This window comes from Crocodylus porosus, unplaced genomic scaffold (assembly GCF_001723895.1).
Source record: "Crocodylus porosus isolate Cpor-Errol unplaced genomic scaffold, CroPor_comp1, whole genome shotgun sequence".
In the NCBI taxonomy this organism is placed as follows: domain Eukaryota; kingdom Metazoa; phylum Chordata; order Crocodylia; family Crocodylidae; genus Crocodylus; species Crocodylus porosus.
This window is the reverse complement of record NW_017728913.1, coordinates 19777658-19786766: the sequence shown is the minus strand read 5'-3', so window position 1 is coordinate 19786766 and position 9109 is coordinate 19777658.

The window sequence follows — 9109 nt, the reverse complement described above, 5'->3', positions numbered from 1 at the left end:
CCTCCTTCCTCCCCTTTTTGAAGATTGGAACCACATTGGCCCTCTTCCAGTCCTGGGGCACCACACCAGAGCACCACAAGTGCTTGTAAAGCTGTGCCAGGGATCCCACAATGACCTCAGCTAATTCCCTCAGTACTCTAGGGTGGAGATCATCCAGGCCAGCTGATTTGAATACATCCAGTCCCTCCAGAAGTTCCCTAACTAGTTCCTCACTAACCCTTGGCCTAGGTGCACCTCCCCTGGAGTCTAAGCGGGGCCCAGAGGGGAGGTGGCTGTTCTGGCCCCTGCTCAGGAAAATGTAGGCAAAGAAGTCACTAAATAGGTTAGCTTTGTCATCTGGTGTGATGACCAAATTTCCTAGCATGTCCTGCAGGGGCCCCACATTACCCGGAACCTTCTTTTTGCCCCCATGTATTTAAAAAAGGACTTCCTGTTGTCCTTAATCTGGGAAGCTAGTCCCAGTTCCATCTCCAGCCTTGGCTTCCTGACACCCCCCCCTGCATCCCCCGAGCTACCACAGTATCATTCTCCCTGGTGATGGCCCCTCCCTTCCATTGGGTGTGTGCCTCCCTTTTAGCTAGGAGACATTCCCGGATGCTTTTGGTGAGCCATGGGGCTTTTGCGCACCTTGTGACCCCTTTGATCCATGTTGGGATTACTTCCCTTTGGGCTTGGAGGATCGTCTCCTTAAGGAGGAACCACTCTTCTTGGACACCTGGCTTCCCTCCCCTCCAGGACCTCAGTGCTTCCCCAACTATTCTCCTTAGCTCATTGAAGTCCACCCTCTTGAAATCTAGGGCTGCTGCCTTGCTGCACACCTTTGCCACCTTGCGCTGTATGGTGAACCTCAGGTCACAAAGGCAATGGATGCAGGTGTCGCCGTGGACGTAGTCTTTCTAGACTTCAGCAAGGCCTTTCACACCGTCTCCCACCCCATCCTCATTAAAAAACTAGGCGACTGTGGCATTGATGCCTACACAGTCAGATGGATTGTAAATTGGCTCAAGGGTCGTACTCAGAGGGTAGTGGTAGATGGGTCATATTCAACCTGGGGGGAAGTGGGCAGCAGAGTCCCCCAGGGCTCGGTCCTTGGGCCTGCGCTGTTCAATTTCTTCATCAGCGATTTGAACAACAGGGTGAAATGCAACCTGTTTAAATTCACTGATGATACCAAAATTTGGGGTGAGGTGAGCACGCTAGTAGGGAGGAAAAGATTGCAGCAAGATTTGGATAGGTTACAGGAGTGGGCTAACATAAACAGGATGCGTTTCAATACTGACAAGTGCAGGGTGCTGCACTTAGGCAGTAGAAACCAGCAGCACACTTATAGAATGGGCAACTCCCTTCTTGAGAGCACGGAGGCAGAAAGGGATCTTGGAGTCATTATTGACTCCAAGATAAACATGGGCCGACAATGCGAGGTCATGGTTGGCAGGGCTAACCAGACCTTGTCGTGCGTCCACAGGTGCATCTCAAGTAAAGCCAGGGAGGTGATCCTCCCCCTCTATGTGACGCTGGTCAGGCCACAGCTGGAGTACTGCGTCCAGTTCTGTGCGCCCCATTTCAGGAGGGACGTGGACAACATTGAAAGGGTCCAGAGGAGGGCCACCCACATGATCTGGGGACAACAGGGCAGACCCTATGTTGAAAGATTGCGGGACCTAAACTTGTTCAGCTTTCACAAGAGAAGGCTGAGGGGGGACCTGGTGACTGTCTATAAACTCACTAGGGGGGACCAGAAGGGTTTGAGGGAGACACTGTTTCCCCTGGTGCCCCCTGGCATGACAAGGAACAATGGACAAAAATTATTGGAGAGTAGGTTTAGATTAGACATCCACAAGAACTACTTTACAGTTAGGGCGACTAGGAGCTGGAACCAACTTCCAAGGGAAGTGGTGCTGGCTCCTACCCTGGGGATCTTTAAGAAGAGGCTTGATGCCTACTTGGCTGGACTCATTTGAGTCCAGTTTTTTTTTCTCACGCCCAGGCGGGGGGTTGGACTTGAAGATCTACAAGGTCCCTTCTGACCTTACTTCTATGATTCTATGAATTCCAGCAGGTGATGATCGCTGTCGCCCAGGTGGTCGAGCACCTGCAGCCCCCTCACCAGGTCATCGCCGGTGGCCAGCACCAGGTCCAACAAGGCATCTCCCCTGGTGTGGCTGTGCACCTCCTGGGTTAGATGGAGGTCCTGCATTTGGGCTAGGAACCTACGTGAGCAGTCAGACCTGGCTGACTGCTCTTCCCAGCAGATGTCTGGAAATGTGTTGTTGAATTGGCTTTGAGCACTGGCTGTCAGGATCAATTGGGCCACAGGCAGTCACTCAGCAAATTACCGTAAGCATGCCAGGGTCACACCAGGTATCACTTGCAGTCCAGATGTTTAGGCCAAGGGGTTGAGGAAGTAACATTGTCAGGACATAAGGTAGATCAGAGCTGAGAGGTCGGAACAGAGATGGGGCAAGGGCTGTGGTGAGGCTGGGATCATGCAGGAACAAATAGGAACAAGGTTGGAGCAAGGCAGAGGTCCAAGGATTGTACACACAATTACTGTTTCTGGGACAAGTCCTACAGAAAGTAGGGGTTTTATAGCCCTCCTGTCATACAGGCTCTCTTGTCTGCCTTCTAGCAGTAACCAAAGGCATAGACCAGGACTGACTGGCTGGTGCCCCAAGGGACAACATCCCCCTCCCTAACACACACTATCCCCACCTTATTTCTGGCATGCTGTCAGACAGTAGACCCAGAGAGGTTCTTGAAAATTTTCCCTTCAGCAGCCTTTTGTGGCACCTGCTGTTGGACTGAGTGTAGATCAGGTGAAGAGTCTTCACTCCTCATCCCTCTAGCCCTTCAGGTGCAGTCTGTGTGTGGGGGAGGGGGCGGGGGGGGGGTATATGGGGATCCAAGAAAGAGATTAGGTATGGGTCAAGGGGCTCTGGTCCCTATGGGGGAAGCAGTGTCCATTCAGGGGAGTCTGGTGTCTCTAGTCCCTCCAGGGGTTGGGTGGGCAATGTCTGGACCTCTTCACCCCCCTACCCCCCACCCCAAACCTCCAACATAGACACTGCCTGGCTTGCTCCAACAGGGACTGCACCTCTTAGTCCCCTTCCACCACAAACCCTACCTGAGAGCCCATCCATGTCCATGTTGGGGCAAGGGGGGGTGGGTCTGGAGTCTTTGGTCTCCATGGGGGTTGGCATTGTCCATGCATGGGGTACCTTATGGTACCTGAACTGCCTCGATCCCACATTTACTAGGACTGGAGATCCCTGAGCCCCCCACCCCTTGCACAGACAGAGACCAGGATTTCAGATAGGCTCCAAGAGTTAGGCTGAGGAAGGATCTGTGAGATCTGGGAATGGAGGGAATAGAGGCAGGCTGGGATGGCTGAGCTGTTAGTCCAGACAGGAGGTAGAGAGAGAATCAGGGATCCCTGGTCCTAGGAGGGGCAGGATCCCCATAGTTTGTGTATGGGAGGGGCTGGGATCTGGCCTATACCGGTCCAATTAAGAGGGACCAGATCTGACAGACCCTGCCTGCTCCTGTATACAAGTTGCAAGGATCTTGCCCCCACCAGACCTGGAGATCCCTGACCCCTTGCCCCGCTACCTGGACACAGTCCTGGCTGACAGGTAGGGTTGGGCGGAGAATCTAAGGAGTCTAGGAACACAGGCCAGAAGGCAGGCCAGGCCATGTTGTGATGGGGGTGGTGAGCGGAAAGGCCTCTGGGACAGTGGTGAGGGTGAGCCCATCACTGTCCATGCTGGGAGAGAGGTCAGGGGCTCAGGGACAGTGGGAGCAGAGTCCATTTGGGGCTCTCGTGCTGCAGTGGGGAGTGGGGCAGGTGACAACCCTAGTTGGGGGGAGGCTTTCCTTGTGTGCAGGTGGAGCTTCCTCTTGCCATTGGAGAAACCCATCTCCTCAGTCCTCAGGGGAAGGCGTTTGTTTTTACTTGGGCTGCAGCAACAGAGTGCAGTCTGAGTTACAGAGTATTTTTCTGGAGGGATGGGCAAGGCAAAAGTGGAGCATGCTGGAATGCCAAAAGGCATCCCTGTGGGTTCAGGTGATTGGAGTTGCATGCAAGTATTTATTCAAGTGCTTGAATCCCAATAACTAAGGACTTAAACCAAGTCTGAAGCATTGGAGATTTCCCCTGTTAGCCATTTTTTTAACATTTTGAAGCTCTGTGAAGTCTTGTTCCTAGAGCATTTCAACTGATTTCACCAGTTACACCAGCTGAAATGTAAAACTTATACATATACCCCTAGGAAAATATCAATAGGTAGTTGCTGGCAATTGTTCCTCTTGCCAATAAGATATCAATTGTAAGGTGCTACAGGATATATTTCTGTCATTCCTGTTCAACATGTCAATGGAACAATTGGATGGGTTAGCAAACCAGCATGGGGTATAGTACATCGATGACACCCAACTCTCAGTGTCTGACTTCAAAGATGTATTTCAGTGAAGCAAACTCATCAGAGGTAAAACTGAGTTTTTGTTAGGAGGTGTGGGGAAATAGAAGGATAAGATGGCAGAGTAATATCAGTCCCTTTGATTAAAGGCATGTATTCAGAACTTCACAGCCACCTTTAGATTCTCAGCTTCAGTTCTGACAATAGTTTTACAACAGTAATGCAGTCAGCTCTACTATCAGCATCTGGCCAGGAGATTGTGACCTTTGTGGATGACAACCTTGCTATTGCTATCCATACTTATGTTACCAAGATTAGATAGTTGAAATGTGTTCTATTTAGGGCTATATCTTGATACTGAAGCTGGTGCTAAATTCAGTAACATTCTTACTGAACAAAGTCTTGCTGGGAGCTCAGGACACCAGTGCTCAGAGACCTGTGCAGGCTGTCCACACATCTTTATGCGAAGTTTAAGATGTTGATTATGATCTATAAATACTCAATGACCTTGTGCTTACCTATCTGTGAGATCATCTCTTTTTCCCATGCCATACTGCCAGAGCTGGAAGAGGCTATCAATCTGGAGCCACGTCATTATAAAAGAGGGGGCCACTGGCAGGGCGTTCTGTGTGGTCTCTGGAACTTTTCTCCCCATCTGAATAGCTCAAATTTGATGACCCTCTAGGCATGCTGCAGAAGACATCTGTTAGGGACTTGTTCTTGGTACAAGTTTTGGGAAGGAGGGGAAAGGAGCTTTCTCATAACTCCTTGACTGGCTGAATTCCTACTGAATTTAATAATTTTGGCAGGATTATGTTATCATATTAATTGTATCAGTCCAGAATTTGTAGAAGAGTCCTTTTTTTCTATTTAAATCAAAATGAAGGAATAAAGGCAGAAGCATTAACGGACAAGATAACAGATAAAGTTTGGCAAAAAAAGTGCAGTGTTTTAAATGTGATGATAAAATACTGTTTGGGATTCTTTTACAACAGAGAGTTGAGAGGATGCTAGTGGTGGGATTCAAGATGTAAGTGACAGCATCAGTGTACTGGGCAACACACGGATGATTTTTCATGGTGACATTGAGGATAGATTATTGATGATATCATCAACAGCTTTGTGGAAAGCATTTAATACTGTTTTCTAAGCCTGAGATACTGTTTTATATGTGTCTTACAAAACCAAGAGTATGGCATTAAAAGACCTTTATCAAGCTAATTCAAAGAGATATTGAGAATCCAGTAGGAACCCACCACCTAGGTAAACAATAACAATTTAAAATGTAGGTCTAATTACTTGACAATGTGCTTGTAATTAATTCATGCTTTGGTAAATTCTTTTCTCATGGTCTTCTTTGTTACAATATGTGTCTTATCAGAAATATTTCTTGTTCTCTTGTAGTTAAAGTAGAATCACTCATTTTTTTAAAATAAACACCGCTTAGCTAAAAGTAAAAGAAGGCACACAATTGTATACTTGGATATATATCTCTACTATGCATGTTTTTCTCTGGTTGAAACATTTTAAGATGATTCACTGCTATTGTTTTATGTGAAGATATTGAGTAAATCTGTCAGAGAGATATCTTTCCCCATGTACTCTGTAAGCTATTGGTGTTTTTGTTTATTAAAGTTGTACTGAAGATATAGTCATGTGAAAGAGCATAGGAGAAAACCTTGTACCTGCCCCTGGCCTTATATGTTCTAGGAGACATAAAACCACCAGTCCAGAGAGATAAATATGAAATACATAAATGGAATCTAGATTTCAACCCTTTCAAAAGTTAGGGGCGCTGTCTGTACTAATCTGTGGTTTTAGTGTAATATCAAGAAGCCACTATCATAAAACTAGGGACCTGTCACACCACTTTGACTGAAACATTGATTCAGCTTAGCAAACATTTCAAAGTTTGGAGCTTTGGGATCTAGTATATGGGTTCAAGTTCATATTTAATTATAATTAATGTTAGGTAAACTAATTCAGGTAAAAAGCTTCCAGAATTTCAGAATGTGAAATAGTGATAATGGAGAATATGGAGATCTTTTATGTATGTAAAGTTCTTTAACTGCTGCTCTAGAGAGAAGTAATTCAAGCAGGTATGGAAAACATTCAGTAGTGGTATCCTGCACATACTAAGGGATTGATTTCTTGATTGAACAGAATGGACCCTGGCAGTTCTTTTTTAGATGCCCAACTTCTTCTAAAGTTTGTCATTATAATTGGATTTACAGTTGGAGGATATTCAAACTGCTGAAGAATTAATCATGAAATATACACAAAGCTCTGAGGGAGGCAGGAGGCAGGACAGTGCCTCTTTCTTACTTTTTTGGGTGATTTGCTCCTCAGAAAGAGCAAAGATCAAGCAGTACCTTCTCATAAGGACTGAAATCATGACCAGTGTTTGTTCTGGCTATACAAAATGCTATTTGCCTCCATGCAAGAGCAGATCCAATCTAATTCAGTATGCAGATATGACAATATCAAATTCCTGTTGTTGCAAATTGGTAACAGAATGAGTCTAATTGCAAAGTGATGGAGCAGTTATTACAGACTTTTTCAGGTGGTCTGGATGGCTGGAGAAAAAATAAATTGAGGCAACAGCAAAATTTCACATTTGGTCCTGTAACAAAGACCATTGGTAAAAAAGAATAGTTGCTGGGCACACACAGGGAAGGTAGGGTTTGATAAAAGAGAAATTCCCAGAGAAGTTGAAGAAGTTATGGGTCATTTTGAAGGGAAGCAAACAGGACCTAGGATGAGTCCCAAAAACTCTTTGGGAAAGCAAATTGGAACCCTTTTTTTCTACTCCCAGCTCCTCCCCCCAGTCCTCTTAATTCATCTAATTTGGGTGTAGTGAAAGGGTACAGGAGATTAAATAGGTAGACAGGTTGTTTGTGGGTTTTTTGTTTCATTTTCTCTAATTTTTTTTCTATTTGCATTTTTATAAAGGCTGTTGGTCAGACATCACTGTCTATATACTCTTAAATGGAAAAATTGCAGATATCCAGTGGCATCTGTGTGGTAATGTGGCTGGCACAGAATGGGTGTTGTGCCCAGAAACCAGTCCAAAAGCAAGAAAATTATGAAAGGTCAAGACAATAGGAGTCCAAAACCTAATAAATGAGGGGATGCACTCAAGAGATTAGAAAGGGGACATGATATTATAGCAGGTGATACATATAATAGTCTTTCATAAGTAAAGGGAGAGAGAATAAGTTTAATATTTTCTACTTCACCTAAAAAGTAGTTAATTAAAAATTCTAAATTTTCTTCTTGACGTGTGGGGGGAAATAATGACAAGGGGGAAGATATATGAGGAGAGAGTGCAGATGACAGAGGTCCTAATATTTTCCCAGACAGTTGTCAAAGATGGAAAACAAAACCTGGCACTTTCAAACTATTCAGCTGAAATTTGAGCTGCATGTATTTATTAATATGGTAAATCAACACTCTTGAATCTCTGCATGATTAAACAAAATACTACTAACATAATTAGTCAGTGTGATAAAGGAGAATCCCTCGTACTCAGAGGAGTTTCAGCTACCAAAATGTGGCTCTTGAAACTGTTGTAAATGCATACCTATAATTTTCGTGATGATTGATAAACTGTTCTGTGTACAAGCAGCGGGGATCTGATTCATTTGGGTCTCAGTAATGTAAACCTTTGAATATGAGAAACATTACAACCACATTCAGCATCTAAAAAACTTTAAACAATGGCTAAATTGTTTTTATTCGATTAAGCAGGCTTAACTAAAAATATGCTAATTACCAAATACATGCTGTGTAAAAAAGGATAAAATGACTTTTTACACAGAAAGAGATAACGCAAGTTATAGCTGCAGTCGAGCACCTGCAGAGTGCTTAGTGAATGTAACAGCTGGTGATCTAGCATACATTTCTTTTCTTCAAGTCTTTAATCCTTTCTTCCTCATCACCGACTACGGTATAATACAGTTTTGCTCCAACAATTTATTCTTAGGTCTCCAGATTCAGTTTCGGCTTTAGGAGAACATTTATAAAAAGAAGGCAACTACTCAGTTTAACATGTCTCTTCTGGGACAATTGATCTCCTTTTCTAGGATAAAACTTGTAAGTATTTTGCCAGATCCTTTAATATACCAAGTCTCTCCCTCTCTTTGCAACATACCACTACACACAATTAACAGTGTGATACTGTCAAGTAGCTAGATAATATGATAAAGTGCATCTACTGAAAGACTAAATCTTATGAGGTTATCTGAGACAGTAAAACTATGACCTATATAAAAGTATTCCCATATAAACTGGACCTACATGCTGGGGTTAAGGTTTCTTACAAACATAACAGTAACCTCAGCAATGTTAAAGCAGAATAAATTCTGAAACATAGGGATTATGTGACAGTCAGATGTATTATGTTATCACAGAATCAATATAACAACATATAAGGTCATTTCATAGTTTCATAGTAGTTAGGGGTCAGAAGGGACCTAAATAGGTCATCTAGTCTGACCCCTCGCCACTGGCCAGAGCACATCCTGAGATCACATGACCCCAGAAAGGTGTTCACCCAACCTCTTTTTAAATTTACCCAAAGTAGAAGCAAGGATCACTTCCGTAGGAAGTTGGTTCCGGATCTTAGCCACCCCAACAGTGAAACAGTGCCTCCTAATCTCTAACTTGAACTTATTCTCCAGCAGCTTCTGGCC